The sequence below is a fragment of the Triticum urartu genome, chromosome 6A (genome assembly GCF_056163025.1).
Source record: "Triticum urartu cultivar PI428250 chromosome 6A, HENAU_Tu73, whole genome shotgun sequence".
Classification (NCBI taxonomy): domain Eukaryota; kingdom Viridiplantae; phylum Streptophyta; class Magnoliopsida; order Poales; family Poaceae; genus Triticum; species Triticum urartu.
This window is the reverse complement of record NC_141878.1, coordinates 74,950,240-74,967,529: the sequence shown is the minus strand read 5'-3', so window position 1 is coordinate 74,967,529 and position 17,290 is coordinate 74,950,240. Positions and strand designations below refer to the sequence as shown.

Here is a 17,290-nt window from a genome sequence, read left to right as displayed (position 1 = left end):
TATTTGCTGAACTTGGTTGTATTTCCGTTATGTTCAAGTAATGGAAAGGGGATTCGCCCGGTTTAAAAAAAAAAGGAATAACCAGATGTGCAATCTCTGTGGTTGTTCTACCATAGATCCATCTATCCTTCCCAAAGTAGGCAGCATTTCCATTCCCAGCCTTCATCTGAAGCAAGCAGAAAGATTAATGCTGACAAGATCCCCGAGCCGAGGACTGACACGATTGGCGAGCAGTTTAGAGAAGAGTTTCAGGGAACTATGGACAAGGTTGATGGGGCGTCAGATATCTTCGGGATCAAGGTGATCAGGGCTCGATTGAGTTTCGCAAAGCCTTGATTTCATGACATGCTGTTGTTATTAAGGATTATTTTAGCACTTATGCTTTTTCTACCAGGCAACGGTAACTGATTAACCCATTTTTTGGAGAGAGAACACTGATTAACCCAGCTAAATTGTTCATCCCTAAAATCCCTCTAACTCGATCTATCCCGCCTCCCAGCTAAAGTGTTCATCCCTAAAGTCTAAAACCGATTGAATTACCCCCTCAATTCTGCAATACTGGATCAGTTAGGGCCTTTAGTGGTTTTGGGGAGGATTTCAGGCGGTTTTTACTGAAGGTTGCTGACTGGTCATTTGACTTTTTCGGCAGGGGTGGTCGGCAGGCATGGCAGCGGCGAGCTTGCGCGGCTGCCGTGAGCGCGGAGAGAGGCGCCCGCGATGATGGCGACATGGCACCAAACGCCGGCCCGGTGTACGCGGTGGCGGACTTGTCCCGCATCTCCAAAGTTTTGAAATCTGAACCAAGCATGTAAATCAATCATGCCTGAACGCCTTCAGTTTTAAAACCTGAACCAAGCAGAAGGTGTCAAGTTCAGTTAACAGCGGCTATCACCATTCATTTACTCATGCGTGCCTGGGGCCGGCCGGTAGGTTAATTAATTTAGTTAACGATGAAATCTTTTGGGTGCTTTGCTATTATTACGGAGGTAAATAAATGTGTGCTTCATGAGAGTGTCAAACTGACCAATCATTTCCTTGTTTCTGAATTTTGACAGATAGCACGCCAGTCAGGGGATGTTGGTGGTGTCGATGACCATGACCTGCGCGCCGGGGCGGATCCCATCTATCAGCGTGAGCACGCCGCAGCAGCCCACCTCGCCGTGCGTCTTCTCGCGGTTGGGCGCGATGGCGTCGACCTCGTCCATGAAGATGATTGATGGCGTGCGGCAGACTAAGCTAAGGTAGCGAAGCTTTTCAGTTTCCAATCTTCATCTGTTTGAAACACCTTTCAAAGTTCCTTTTTTTTGGGGGGGGTGGGGGTGGGGGTGGGGGGGGGGGGGGGGGTGTTCTTTGCAAGGTAATTATTCTCTCAAAGCTTGAAGTAATTCAGAATTTCAGCGTGTTGAATTAAATTCGACACAAGCACTGGTTGATAAGTTCAACATTTGTATTTGTGGCAAAAAAAGTCAATTTGTATTTGGGGGGTGAGACAACTGCGAATTTGACTTGGGATGATTACAAGCAATGGTGAAATTCCTTCAAATTTCAGACAGACTGTCAAGAAAGGAGCGGTGATATTGAGTTCAGGTAACTCTTATGTGTGACATCCAATATGTGAGTTGTTCACTTTCACGCAGGTCAGTGATCAGTGTGTGATGGCGTTGGACTGATACTCTGGAAGTTGGGATCACAAACTAGAGTGACAAGGAACTTTATTTTGCTCGAGTGTTGACTGTAGTCAAGAAAAGAAGGGACTACAAGTTGCAGGTGGAGTCATATGGAGTCTTTGGAGTAGCAGCAGTGCTCATGGGATAAACTCAAGTTCAATGTATATAGAAGTTTGACGCATGGACAGATCCAGGGTGGTGGAGTATATTCGCCAAGGTGGAGTTTGTTAGAATTGTGTCGAATATAGTGTACAAGGTAGGTTACAGTTGGACTAGGAGTTGTATTGTGTTTACATAGGATATGTAGTCGTGTCCAAGTAGGACACTTGTATCCTAGGCCTCTTATATATAGTGGGGCTAGACACACGATGTAACCTATGCCAACATAATAGCACCGGAACGCAGGGGAAGCCGGCGGCATGTGCCGGTGTCTAGGGCGACCGGGTGCGGTATTGTAGCGGTGTCATGGGAAGGAGCGCCCATAGTCAGGCCCCAGGGATGTAGCCATATCGGTGAACCTCATTAACAAATCTCGGTGTCGTGCTCGTGTGGTTGCTTGATCCTCGGATGATCGACGATATGCCTCGGTTTTATTCTAACATCGATTGAAAAAGTCAAATGACAAGTCAGCATGTCCAGTCAGGAAAACCTTTAGACAAAACTGCCTAAAACCCTTCCCAAAACCACTCGAGGGCCTAATCGATGCAGTATTTTAGAGTTAACGAGATGATTTAACCGCTTTTAGACTTTGAGAGGATTTGATACACTTAGAGAGATTTAAAGCGGAAAACTATACTTTTCTTGATATAGACGCCATGCTCAGTTAGCCCCTTTACGGTTGTAGGAATAGAAGCCATAGAGCATTAGAGAGCATAATAGGTGGACATGGGCCTCACATGCGGCAACCCATAGCTGAAGCCCCTGAAGAATGCGGTGTCGATGATCAGGGACAATAAACGCCAGATCTATAAAGTGACGTACGAAAGACTCCCTGACTGGTGTGCTGTTTGCGATCACCTTGGGAACGTTTTCAAGGAGCATGGTGATGGCATACACCCTCCGTCTGCATTGTTTTTCAAGGAGTTGAGGGTGACTTGGTTTATGCGTGTGGGCAGAGGCCCTGGAGGTGGACGCGGTCATGGAGGTCAACATGGGGGAAGGTCTGGAAGAGAAGGCGGTTTTGCCACAGCCGAGGACAACCTGGAAGAAGAGGATGTTGATTCGGCGCTCAACTCCACATATGTTGACATGACCGATCCAAAGAGGAAGAGGAGTGAGAGACCGGAGCACGATGTTTCGAGCAACAAGGCAGTCGCTGGTATTGCATCAACCAATGGCAATCAGTTGGCTATCATTCCTCCAAGTGCTTCTCTGAGTCCTCTGCCTAGAAGGGATCCTAAGAGGAACAAGGACTGGAGCAGATGGCAAGGATGGCGACACACCCACAGTTAAATCAAATTTGGTGGGCTTTCAAGAGGGGCGCCGCCGGGCACAATGAGTATTCTATGTTGGAATTGTCGCGGGGCGGGCATGAGCTTCGCAAAATTGTGAAGCGTTTTACCCCGACCGTACTTTGTATCGTAGAGACCCTAATTGATAGGGTACATACCAAAAATTTGAAAGCAACATTTAGTTATAATAAAAGCTATGCTGTGAGCAACTCTGGTAGAAGTGGTGGCTTAGGAGTTTTTTTTGAATGACGAAATAATGTAGGAGTATCATATTGACGCCACTATCTATGAATCGGGGCCGACGCCGTGGAGATTTACGTCTGTGTATGGAGATGCGCAAGTTCAGGAGAGACACAATACTTGGTCTACATTGAGGGACCTTGCTGGAATGTCCAATCTTCCATGGTTTTTTTCTTGAAATGGTCACGGAGGAGGGGAGGAGGGGAAGGCTCCCCACATGAATATAGTTGAAAAGTTACAAGGTGTTACAGAGTTCACAAGTTTCGTGAGGAGAGGAACTACGCCACAGACGGGAATGGCCCTTTAGAGTTCCTGACTTGAGCCGATGAGACCAAACAATCAAATCCTCTAAGATATGTTTAATAGAAGTACTTGCATCAATCTCTAAGCTTTGGAAGACTTTATTGTTTCTTGCGTCCCAAATCTTCGAGAGAAAAAGAAGGAGCATGGAGGGGCGAACTGGGCTGGGCAGCACGGCCGGGGCCCGGGAGGGTTGTGTTGAAGGGTTCCCCGATAGGCGTGAAAAGAGGGAGGATACCAATTGCCCGCCAAACCTTGCGAGCCATTGGGCAGGAGAAGAACAAATGTTCATGGTCCTCCACCGTGTGATTACATCTTGGGCAAGCTTTCGTGTCCAGATGTTCTTCTTGTGCAGATTCTTTGTTTTGGCACCCTGGAGTCCCAAGTTTCAGCAAGCATGGGCTCCGTGAGCTGTTTCGAAAGAGACACGCACGCTCCATGTGTGGAGAAGGTTACACCATTAAGCAACAGTCGTGTGTCCGGAGCCCGTGAGGGAGCAATATCCTGCAACGAAGAGTTTAGAGGGGCAAGTTCTACCATCACAATAGTGTTTAGTCGATTACAAAGAGCCAGTTTGATCCCATCCCGCAGTATAGTAGCTACCATGGCATTCTGGTTTGTGTACTGGGAAAAAAGTAGCTGGGTACACTAAAGCCAGGGGTTCCGGCTTTAGCCAACGATCTAAACAAAAGAAGGTGGAGCGACCATCACCAGTGGTGCACTCAAAAATCTCTCTCAATCTTTGTAGATGTTCATAAATGGTATTTGCAAGGAAGGAACTGTTTTTGCCATGTCCAATATGGAGGGGTGAGTGATGTAGGATCCAGTCCTTCCAAGGTAAGTTTTCGTAGTGTAAAAATTTAAAAACAAATTTCAGCAGTAGGAAAAGGTTTTGTGCACGTAAGTTTTTTATACCTAGGCCACTGATGACCCACAAGTATAGGGGATCAATTGTAGTCTTTTCGATAAGTAAAGTGTCAGACCCAACGAGTAGCAAAATGAATTGATAGGCAGTTTTCGGCAAGGATTTCAGTGCAAGTGTTGTAACATAGTTTCGATAGATAATGTGATAGCAAGATAATTTATACTCCCTCCGTTCCGAAATAGATGACCCAATTTTATATAAAGTTAGTACAAAGTTGAGTCATCTATTTTGGAACGGAGGGAGTAGCAAGTAGCAAGTAACAAAACTAGTAAGGTGCAGCAAGTGGCACAGTCCTTAATTATGGTAAGGACAGGTCAGGACTCAGGAGGTGATTTCTCAAAAAAGGTTCATGGATATGTACAATTTTTTTGTGCATTTCTCAATAAGGGTTCATGCATATTTAGAAAAAAGTTCATATGAATTTTAGAGAAACATTTTTGTATTTTAAAAATCTCACACAATTAAATAAGTGGTAGTATTGACAAAGCATACTAAACATAAATAAAATATGAAATTTAAAAGAAATAGAAAAACCAGAAGGCAAATGATAAGAAATCCCCCTTCTCCTTTTCCGGCGAGCCCTTGGGCTAACTCCGGTGGTTCTTCTTCCGGACGGCTCGGCTTGCCGATGCCCGTCCGGATCGAGAGGAACGGCGCGGCCATAACGGCGGCGCTACTTTCTCCAGAGAGGAATTTTTCTCTGCCCTGTTCTAGGGTTCTTTGGGGAGGGGGGATTTCTGTTGCCACCAAAAATCCATAACGCCAACCTGGGCTGATACCATTGATAGGATCTGTTGATCCAGTGGGCATGGGGATTCCAGTAGTGGTGATAGGTATTACCTTTTCCTTGTGGCTCGAGGAGCCACCGGTGCCGGCCATGGTGACGGTGGCCGGTGATGGCAGAGAGTAGTGGGCGAAGTGGTGGCGGCGCTTCCCATCAGCACTGCACTAACCCTAGATCGGTAGGGGATTAGGTGAGATGTACGGTGTTGCGACGAACCTCGTAGGGCAGCCGCCGGCCCCCACCTCTTTATATAGTGCAGGCGACAGGGGGCCGTCAACCATAGTGGGTTGAGCGCCCCCGATCAGGGCACGGATCTAAGGGCCCGGTGGGCCGTTGGGCCCACACGGTGGAGATCATCCTAACATATGTGTCATGGTGCATTAAAATGTCCAAGTTTTTCTCTTGAGGAGTTTGAGCGGAGGACGTCAGTTGTGTTCATGGGAGAGGGTTTGTAGCACGCAGAGGCGAGGGCACACAACCCCCCTTTTGTTTTGGCTTCGATTTTAATCTTTCATACCTTTTGAACCAAAAGTCCAAGTTAAGTTTTGTTTGCATATTCGTGTTTCTGGCAACGAGGACTTTCAAATGAGATCCATTTTCAATACATTTTGACAAAAGTAAGTTTCCAAACCTGCAAGTGACAAAATCGTAAGTTTCATAAACTAAAACTTAAAACTTGTTGTGCCCTTGTGCGGGATCCAACGACTTTGGGGATCTTGAGCAATCGGGAGGCCGCCACGGTTGGGCAGGTACCATATTTGTATTTGTAAATTAAACTCGGACATCTTTCATTTTCATTCTCATTTTAGTTTAGATGTGGATGTTTAGGATATGAATAGACATTTCTCATGTACGAATATCAGATATTTCAGATTATCCACTGCCACTTTCCACATTTAAATGTGCCATAATGTGAGATAAGCTAAGCACACATTTTTCAAATTGGAAGGTTTTTGGTTTTGCAATGGCTTTAAATCAAATGGTACGTACCTACACAAAAATGGCTACACGAAAACCATGATGTGCCCTTAACAAAGCTTAACTATAAATTTTGTTTTAAATTGCACAAAGTTAAGTCCTGGCCATTCTAGCACATCTGAATCAATTTGTTTCATGACAGATCCAGTGAAATCAATTTGATGTTGTAAGCGTGCTTGTGAATTTGTTAATTTAAAGATGTTATGTCGACTAAATATCTCATAGGTGCTCGGGCAGGGTGTGCGTACGTACGTCGTAGGAGTGATTGTATGTGAGTATTTGTGATTGTATTGTTTTTTTTATATTGGGCATGTTGGTGAACCTTTTTATCTGCTTTTTATTACACTTATATGTGCCCTTAGCTGAGCCCCACTAATTTTGTTTTGCCCTTTCTCTGCGGCTATGCTTACTTTTGCCCCTGCTCCGTCAGAAAAGAGAAACAAGGTCCTCTAAACCAACGACGGGTGGATGCGCTCGCAAGGTATCTTTTTTACTCCTAATGTCTGAGTTGATAGGATTGGTCCATAGTTTATTTTTGTCTGATTTATTTTCGTCTCACATCTCATCATCATATCTCCTCACATTGAGTTTTTTACCCTCATAATAAAAACTTTCCTAATCTTTCCAAAAAATTTTCTAACTAGACACATTATAAACGGCAGGAACCGATAGCATGTTACCAATTAATAAAATTTAGTTTCATGACAATCAATTTCAAATCTTAATTTTCCTAATGCATCGATCTTTGCTTTTTCTAAGTGGTTGTTTGGATAGGTAGGGTTAGCCACGGAAATCATCGCTCCATCGATATTAGCATTTTTCCGGAATGAAATATGTGGGTTAATATTTTTTTTGCATTCTTTCCAATTGCAGCCTCTCCTTCCGTTTCAGCTCCTTTTCGCATAAACACCTCCACCATAGCCAGCTGACGCCACTCCAGACCTCCTGCCTCTCCTCAACTCGTCGGGCGTTATCTCAAGTCCATACTGCCAACAAGCATACCGCGTGAGGCGTGACACCGCTGCCTCCAGTACATATACATCGACGTCCGCCCGCTGCCGCCACCTTTGCATGAGTTTGCTCCATCGGCGAGCTGGCTGGCTCCATCTGTCCCATCCATCGAGTCATCCTCGCACTGGTGCGGTAGTCATTCCGATGGGCTCCTCCCCTCACGCCAATGACACTTTGGTCTCCGCCCTCGTCCACCTCATGTTGGAACTCGGCCTGTGCGGCCATGACGGGCAGTTGAGGCGGCAGGAATCACCTGCTGTGGTATTCATTGATTATTATTTTTGCCCTGAATACCAACAATATATGATAAATATAGCTACAGTATATAGTTCTTTGGTATTCAGTTGCATACCAAGGAATACCCCTGTCGCTGCCCCTCGGCCACGCTACAATATGCGACAGTTAGATGCTTTCTGGCCACGACTCGTCCCCAGCCACTCTGCTGCTGGATCCGTACATCCCCAGGTAATGCTTTCTTTTTCTCCCTACAGGTTAAGAGAATTTGAGCTAGTTTGGATCGCGTCCACGCCGCTAGACGCCTGGCCTGGAACTCTCTGGGAACTGCCTGACACTTGTTTGGTTGGTGTCCAAGGAAAGAAAACATTTGCCCAGCCTGGCAGCCGGTAGCAGGGTGATTAGCCTGGTTCGGTTCAAAAAATAAAATAAAAGAAAACGTTTGATCCAGGCAATATGCTTAGCCTGGCCCCAGGCGTCCAAGTGCTTGCGCTTGGCTAGCAGCCTGGCTCCAATAATGAGTGATGCACACTATGGCCCACTGTGTAAACAGCCTTTAAAATACTACTTCCTCCGTTCCGAATTATTTGTCGCAGGTATGAATATATCTAGATGTATTTTATTTCTAGATACATCCATTTCTACGACAAGTAATTTGAAACGAAGGGAGTAAATGACAGTATAGCAACCCGGAAACGAACCAAACACACCTTGCCCAGGCACGCCTGGCCAGGCAGAAAAGGCCCATCATCTCAGACTCCATCCAGGCAATGCTTTTTCCCAGGCACAATCTCCAGGTCTCCAACCAAACTGACCTTTTGTTTGATTCAACTTGTGCCGTTAGGGTAGGTGCAAGTGCAAGTATTCTGTTGGATGAATTGGTGAGCAAAAATTCCCTATCCATATTATTCAACTTAAAGTCCAATTAGTATTTAGGCTCCCAAGTCTTCGGTTGAACCTACACAACCCAGATATTTAGCTGCATGTATCTGCCAATTTGCTCTTAGATATATAAATATTAGGTAGTATCATTCCTAGGAAACGGGAACGCGTAGGACTGTAAATAGCTTATAATTAACATTGTATAATTTAAACTACGAAGCTACATCCAGGGCTCATCATGTTAGGCGCAACATTTTTCAAGGGAAAGCATATTATTTTCTCCTCAATTAGAGTCTTGTTTGATTAACACTTGTTTAGTTTCAGCAATTTCCCATCGATTGGTCCGATCTTTCTTATGCTCCTACAACAAGTGATATTTCATTGACCTGGAAGAAAATGCAACTTAACTACTATTTTCCCTTTTTTTTCTATATTTTGTGTGATGTAATCCTGTAATAACAGATTAATATTCTTTTTGGAAATGTCAGTTGGCAAAATTGTTTCCAGTAGAAAATTGTTATAATGGGAGATAGAGCTCCAATTCAGTAGAAAGTATGTTTCGATTTGTAGTATTTTACTGTTCAGCTAAGGGTCAAGTTTCCACAAGGCTAACTGATCAGTTAAATTTAGTCCATTTTCGGTCTGAAGTATTTCTGGATTTGAGCCCGGGTCGCAGGTGTAGTGACGTGGATGTTGGCTCGGTTTCGTCGGATGGCATGGTTGTATGGGATCAATTTTTTGTGTGCCTTGCCGTGATTAGTTATCTCGTTTTTTTTGTGTATTTTGTTCAACTGAATAAAAGGAAAGAAAAACAGTCTGATCTGACTGAACCTGCAAATGAAGACGGGATTAGGGAGAGACGCAGCCGCGCCGGAGGAGGCGTGGTGGGTGAGGCTGTTGGTCGCGCGGCTACGCAAATCTTACCAGCCTGAGTGGGTCATCACCGGCACCAGGGGTGAAAAACCTACGAGATTCGGATGACCCTTTGGTCCGATTTAAGCTGGTTGGGCCAAAGCACAACCGAACCTGTCAACTTTGAGGCCTATTTTCACATACAAAACGCGTCAATATTTTCATCGGGTCTGCCTTTTTGGTCCTCTTCGATCCAAGAGTAGGCCAAAACAACCGATCGGCCCATCCACCCTTATTCCCAACCCATCCTCCTTGGTCAGTTCCACCTGCGCTGTCATGCTGACTGGCATCCAGTACTGCTCTATCCTCATCGCTGGTTATGTCGCGGTTGAGAACAATAGTGCTTGTTACATCTGATTCGTTCTCATGGGCCAAGGCTTAGCCGTCTCAACCACTCCAAGCTCAACCACCGCAAGGTCTGCGCTACTCAAAATCCTCTACCTTGCAGTCTCTGTCTTTCTAGAAATGCAATGGATTAAATATTTATGAATATTCCTCGCGTTGTAATTTGATGCGGAGAGAGAGAGAGAGAGAGCATGGTCAATTCCATAAAAAATGTTCAGTTTGGAATTATTATTTGGCTGTTTTTTTCCTACAAAAAAATTAAATATTCTCATTGCTTGTAGATGACGCAAGGTTTATTTTAGGTGCATAAGATTAGGACTCAACTGCATAAAGTCTCTTGAATAAAGGCCTTTCCTTTTCTTGCATTATATATTTTGCTAACTTTTTATTTCTTATTTATAAGCTCAAGGTAAGTTCGAACTTACAAAATTGAATATAACTGCAGTATTTTTGTTATTTTCTTTTAAAATTTGTAACACCTCATTGTCGTGCATGCCGGGATGGAGCCGATGGATCCTTGAATCACATAGTGGTCAATAGAGAGAGAAAAACGTGGAAGAACTTTGGTGCTTGCCGTAAGGCACATGAGAGCATTCCACTCACTCATTTTGCCCGTGGCAACGCACGGGTGCTATTGCTAGTATGTACTCGTAGTACTCCGTAGCCGTATGCGCGGGTTAAGCGGCGCGGCCGAAGCGGGCGTGCGCTGACTGTGAAATGAGATGCACGCCGAGGCACACGCAGAGGCACAACTCCAAATCAAACACCGTCTCGATCCAAAATCCCCGCAAATCCAATCCCACCTCTGATCCGGCCGCCTTCTTCACACCACTGCAGGGACGGCCGTGTACACTGCCCAGTCTCGCCTCCGTCTGCTGTCCTCCCACCGCCGCCTCGCATTCACCGCCGCTGCATCCTGCCGGAAGGAGCGCGGCCTTCTAGGCTCTAGCCGGCGTCAATGTCGCGCCTCCAGCCCCGCTCTTTCTCCAGCTCCGTCTCCTCACGCGCCAACGAGCTGCTAGACGAATTCAAATATCATCTGGGCTCCGGGACGCTCTGGCCGGAGCTCGCGCACCAACTGTTGGACGAATTGCAGCGCCAACCCGTCCCGGTTTCAGCGCGCGCACTCAACGGCTTGTTTGCTGCCCTCGCGGATGCGCCGCCCTCGGGGAATGTATCCGGTGCACCCGCACTTGTGGTAATGCCATAGAATATTTTAAAAATTTTGAAAAAATTCTAGCATGTTAACACAACATCAATGTATGATGTCAGAAAATTTCATATAAAAAGTTGAAATATTTTTTGGGACACAAAAATAACAAATTTAACATCAGTGTGATAATGAGCCAAATCTAAAGCTCAAGTTATGTTATGTACTATTCAGTGTTGAATCTGTCATTTTTCTTTTGGGCGTTATGTTTTGAATTTTAATTTGAAATTTTATGACAATCTACATTGATGTTGTGCAAGCATGCTAATTTTTTTTCATAATTTTTTGAACATTTTAAAAGCACAATATGAGTTTGGTGCACCGGTAGCACCACAAACTCCGGTGCACTAGATATTTCCCCGCCGCCCTCGGCCAACTGCACAGATGGCCCTGCCCTCGCCATCAATCTCTTCAACCGCCACCGGATATCACCTGACATTTACACCTACAACATACTAATTGAGTGCTGCCACCGAGCATGCCGCCCAGACCTTGGGCCTGCCTTCTTGGGCCGCCTCCTCAAGACAGGCGTCACAATGAGTGTCATTACCTACAGCAGCTTATTCAAGTGCCTCTGTGACATGAAGCGCACGGAGGAGGCTCAGGACATACTGCTCCACAGGATGCCCGACGACCTGCCTGATGTCATCTCCTACTCAGTAATTCTCAAGAGCTTCTGTGACAATGGAAGGAGCCAGCGTGCGCTTGACCTGCTCCGGATGATGGCCATTTGGCCAAAAAAGGTGCTGACCACTCTCTCAACGTGGTGTCATACAACATGGTAATGGATGGCTTTTTTAAGGAGGGTGAAGTAAGCAAAGCATGTGATCTATTCCACGAAATGATACAGCAGGGGGTTGTGCCTACTGAGGTGACATATAGCTCCATTATCAATGCGCTATGCAAAGCAAGAGCAATGGATAAGGCAGAGCTGATCCTTCGACATATGGTTCATAGTGGTGTCCAACCACATGATAGGATATATAATACCCTGATCCATGGGTTTTTAACTTTGGGTCAGCAGAAAGAAGCCTTTAGGTTGTTGAAACTGATGACAAGCCAAGGTGTTATGCCAAACGTTGTGACTTGCAACTCAGTCATGGACTACCTTTGCAAGCATGGAAGAGTCAAAGAAGCTGCAGAAATATTTTATTCCATGGCTGTGAAGGGCCAAAAACCTAATGTCATCTCATACTCTGTTATGCTCCACGGGTATGCTAAAGAAGGATCCCTTGTTGCTATGATTGATCTCTGTGAGCTGATGGCAAGAGATGGAGTTGTTCCCGACCGCTCTTTTTTCAACATACTGATTAATTAAGGCATATGCTAAATATGGAATGATCGATGTGGCTATGCTTTTCTTTGATGAAATGTTGAAGCAGGGGGTGAACCCTAATGATATCACATATTTAACTCTGATATCTGCATTTTGCAAGATGGGCAGAATGGATGATGCTATGATCAAATTCAATGAGATGATTGATATGGGAATACCACATGATACAACTGTTTACATGTGCATGATTGAGGGCTATTTGAATCATGGTGATTCCGTCAAAGCCAAGGAATTCATTACTAAAATGAAGAGCAGGGATGTTTGTCATAGCCCACGGAAGGGTAATTGATGAACACAACATCTTTGACTTGGTTACCCGTGCTGGTGAGAGGCCTGATCCTATTACATTCACTTCAATGGTATGTGGGTATTGCTTATTGCCAAGATGGAGAAAGCGTTTAGAGTACTTGATATCAGTTGGCGTGGCCCAGTGTTATGCTCTCATCATCTTGATATTCTCTACATGTGTTGTCAATCTGATTGTTCCAACTTGCGCTAGAATTTGACAAGTGGGAAATAAGTCAAATAACCCTTAAAGTTGCTAGTTGCTGTTTATTGGTAGTTGGGTACATTGTTTAGTTTGAATTTTCTCGAGCCATTGCAATATCTAGGCCTTGTTCGTTTAAACCCCTCTTGGAGAGGATTGAAGAGGTTTGGAGGGGATTGAGAGGTATTTTGACTTGTAGAGGATTAAATCCTTCCCAAGCCGCTCTAATCCCCTTCAAAACCCTTCCAACCGGACAGGCCCTTATGGTGGGTTCTGACCTGGCTGGTTAGTGCTCTTTAAACATCATACATGACAGATAACGGAAGAGTTAGCCATTGATAAGTTGCAATTGAGAGTTATTGCTATCTTTCAGGGAGAAAGAGAATAATTTCATTTTTCCGAGATAAATTATTGTGTGCTGAACTCGAAACACTACAATTGGTCATTGATCATATAGCTTTAGTATTGAGCCTAAAAAATTCTATGAAGATATTATTAGATGTGTGCTTCCTGGTAGCACCTTCATCATGATGCTACTGTATTAGTCATTAGGCTTATGCTTGTAGTTATCATGTCGGTTTAAGTTACGGATATTTCCCTCATGTGTTTTCCTCTTGGTGTGAGATACCCAGATCTGGTTGTGATCGGTAAGCAAATCATAGATTGGCACTTGTACCAACAAACTAAAGCCGAGGACATGAAGCAGGAAAAATGCGTCATTTGACCAATGCATTGGACTTACTTCGCTTTGTTCTTCTTTTCTTCTTCCTTCTGCCAGCTATAAAATCCGAGATAAATATATTGCTTAAAATGAATTACATTTTTTTCAATGTCCAACCATTTTGTTCGGAACTGATTTTTTTTTTTCACATTGTCTAAATTGCTTTCTGAAGCTTTTATGTGTGCGCCAAAATGTTACTCCTTCTGTTCCTAAATATTTGACTTTCTAGAGATTTCAATAAGTGACTACATACGAAGCAAAATGAGTGAATCTACACTCTAAAATATGTCTACTACATACATCCATATGTTGTAGTCCATTTGAAATGTCTAGAAAGACAAATATTTGGGAACGGAGGAAGTATTTGTTATCTTTTTGTTCGTTCCGTTCTGTTTTGCATGGGACAACATGCTTTCCCCACATGTTATAACTGATTAGTTCTTGAATCTCTGCAAGGAGAGACCAATGCTGAATTGTTTATTTGGTTTGTATTGCAGGTGCTCGAGTAATGCACCGGAGCAAACAACTGGGGGAGTAATCATGGTTTTTGCCATCAATTTCCATGGATTTCAGCTGCTCGAGTAACGGACTGGATCGAAAATGGTGAACATCTCCATGCCCAAATCTTTCCTGGCATTCATGGTTTTTGCCATCAATTCCCTCATCTCCGTGTACAATCTCTTCTGCCAAGACCTTTAGAAGAATGTGCAGATAACCTGTTGTTAAGTTTTCATTTCTGGAGAAAGGGTTTGGTGCAGGCCTTGTTATGTTGTGCTTATATAGTACTCCTATGATCGATTGACAATAACTGATGAGTTGTGGATCCAGTAATGTTGTGTCCCTATGTGAACTGAATGTGTCCATAGCTGCTGCTGCATGATAAGTACCCCTATTTGTTCACTTCAGCTGATCATCTATGCTAGTTATAACTCTCATCCTGTTTCTTCAGTTGATCACTGATGCTTCTCGCAACCAACTCTGCACGGTCATCATATAGTGGCATAAATCTCTCCATGGTGGATTGATTGTAAATTATTTTCCATCTCCTCTGACTGCTTCTGTTGCAAGAAGGCATTGGTCTGATGGAACTGCACAAACTTGGCATTGCAAATTAGGGTGTTAAAATTATGTAGTTCCAGATACAAGGGAGTACAAGTTGCCAGTCTGAATAAGGATAAAAAATGAAAGGAACTCACAGCTGATCGGGTAGCCATTGCTTGCTACTAGTAATGCAACATTGTTAGGGAAACAGGGGTCAGTACTTCTCATTTCTGTATATGGAGACTCACTCCATACTGGATCACGAAAAGAAATGTATGGAGAAGGGATGCCAATGAACAAAAAAATCCACGGAAATGAGGAAAGAAATTCAGGAAAATCAAATTAGAGCTAAAAGTAGTCCTCATCGCAGAAAAATATTCAAATACCAAAAAAAAATCAAAATATTGTTGAGATTTCATGTGCCTCACCTTGGGTGTATGCCCCCCAAAAAATCAAAATAATATTCAAATTTAATGGGCCTCACCTTGGGTGCAGAATGCCCAAGAAAATTTGAGAAATGATTTTATAAAGCATTTTTATTGCAAGTTTTTTTGAAGTGTAGACTTTAGGTTTTAGCAAACCTGCAAAACTTTCAATTATTATTTCAATTATACTAGAGGCTAACGCGCGCTTCACTGGGCCGTTCTTCACTTGTTGGATTAACTCTTTTATATCTAGTAGATTATTGTGATTGGTTGTTTTGTTTTGGATTTTTCTGTGTTGGTTTATGTTTTTTTATGTTTCGGGGGTGTTTTTTTTTTGTTCGTATATCGTGTTTGGTTTCTATTGTAGAAAATATTTGTTTCGAGAGGAGAATGAAGTTATTCGTTGCGTGATTGGGTTGTGTTTACATGTTTCAGCCTTGGTGTTAGTCTGTGGTGATTGTTTGAACCTATTGGGAGCTCCTATTCCACGCTAAAATAGTGGAATTATTGATGTAACACTAACATGGGCGCGACCCACAAAGCTCTCCTTCTCTTAGCTTGGCTTCCTTCTCCTCTGCTAGTTTTCTTCGCTCGCTCAACTGCTAACTTGGAAAAAACATATTTTTTAAATGTGTTTTAAAAATCTGCAACATTAAAAATCATGAATTTTAGAGAAAAAATCATGAAATTTAAAATATATTCATTGATTTCAGAAAATGTTAGTAAATTAAATAATTTTTATTTTTTTAAAAAAATATTCGCAAACTTAATAAATATTAATGAATCAGACAAAATGTGAATTAAAAAAATGTTTGTGTTTTCACTGTTCATGAATTAAATATTAAAAAGAGAAATAAAACTACACGTCACACACGCTTAGGGGGGGGGGGGGGGGGGCGCAATGACTCCACTACCTTTGAAGCACCAGCACGCTTCAAATCAAGGGAGCTTAGTATCTCTATAGAGATGTAACTAATGCAATAATTGTATAGGATGAAATGCACCACTTTAGTTTATAATGACGTCAATGTTCTCTTAAATATGTTTTATGAATTGGATCCTCCCCACCTGTGTGGCTCGCCATCTGCACCTACATTTAGGTCACGGAGGCACCAATAAGACCACATAGCCAAACCCAAGCAATAGATTGAGTTCGCATGTCTGGCTCTTCGATCATGCACATAGATATGGCACGAACCCTTTTGATGCGTTAAGGCACGCGTGTCGAGCAATGGCACCAATCTCCTCGATGGGAATGACGAGGTATGTGTAGATCAAGGTTGGGGACTACTAGAGATAGATAGATGCAGACATGCAGTAGAGCACAACTGATGGGTCAACTTCTCGGACATGAACAAGGTTGTCTCTACGGTGTCAGATGTGAGCACCTCTAGTGCATGACAAGCCGTGTGTAGGAGGGCTTAGGAGTACCGGAGGGGTACGACGAATGAGGGTCGGATCTTGTGCATTATGATGCACGTGGGTGCCAACCGTTTCCGCATCTCCAAGGTTTTGCATTATGATAGAACAATGTTTTTTAAGTGTACTCACTGTGTTTTCAGTTTATTAGACAAAAGAAATATCTATGCCGCTACCTGTTTACACCTTTTTTGTCGTTCTCCACAGTGATGTCCAACAAATACAACATTAGGATATGAAAATAGCAAAGTACATTTTTCAAATTCACGAACATTTTCATGTATTTTTTTGAATCGATGAACTTTTTTTCAATCGACGAACATATTTTGAGTCGGAATTTTTTTTTGAATTGATAAAAGAAAATTATGAGTCGGCCATTTTTTTGAATCAATGAACATTTTTGGAATGGGTGAACATTTTTTGGAAATGCATGAACATTTTCCGAATTCATGAACATTTTTTGAATCAATGAACTTCTTCTGTAATTGACAATCATTTTTTCATGTTTTTGAACATTTAAAAAAAATCTTGAACATACTTTGAATTCACGAACATTTTTTGAATATGCAAATAGTTTTCAAAAATCATGAACATTGTTTTTAATCCATAAACATTTTATTATTTCTGGAATATTTTTTTTCATACATTCAGAAATAAAAATGAAACTTCGATTTTTTTTTGAAAATCCCGAATTATTTTAAATAAGAAAATATAAGAACAGAAAAAAAAAAGAAATATCGAATAACCAAAATGAAACCGGAATAAAGATCAAAGGGCGTCCAGACTCGCTAGTGGGCCAGCCAAATAGGGCGCGCTGGCTGTTAGGTGTTGTGGAAGACAATAGTACCGACAAATGTGAGAATGTTTCTTTGGAGATTCGCAAAAAATTCATTGCCAACGGAGGATGTGAGAAAGAACAGAA

The 17,290-nt window shown here is 43.0% G+C and overlaps 1 pseudogene; it reads left to right on the top strand.

The window, feature by feature from the left end:
- Positions 1-10,687: 10,687 nt before the first annotated feature.
- LOC125516551 (uncharacterized) lies at positions 10,688-12,564 on the top strand (annotated as a pseudogene).
- The last annotated feature ends 4,726 nt before the right edge of the window (positions 12,565-17,290 follow it).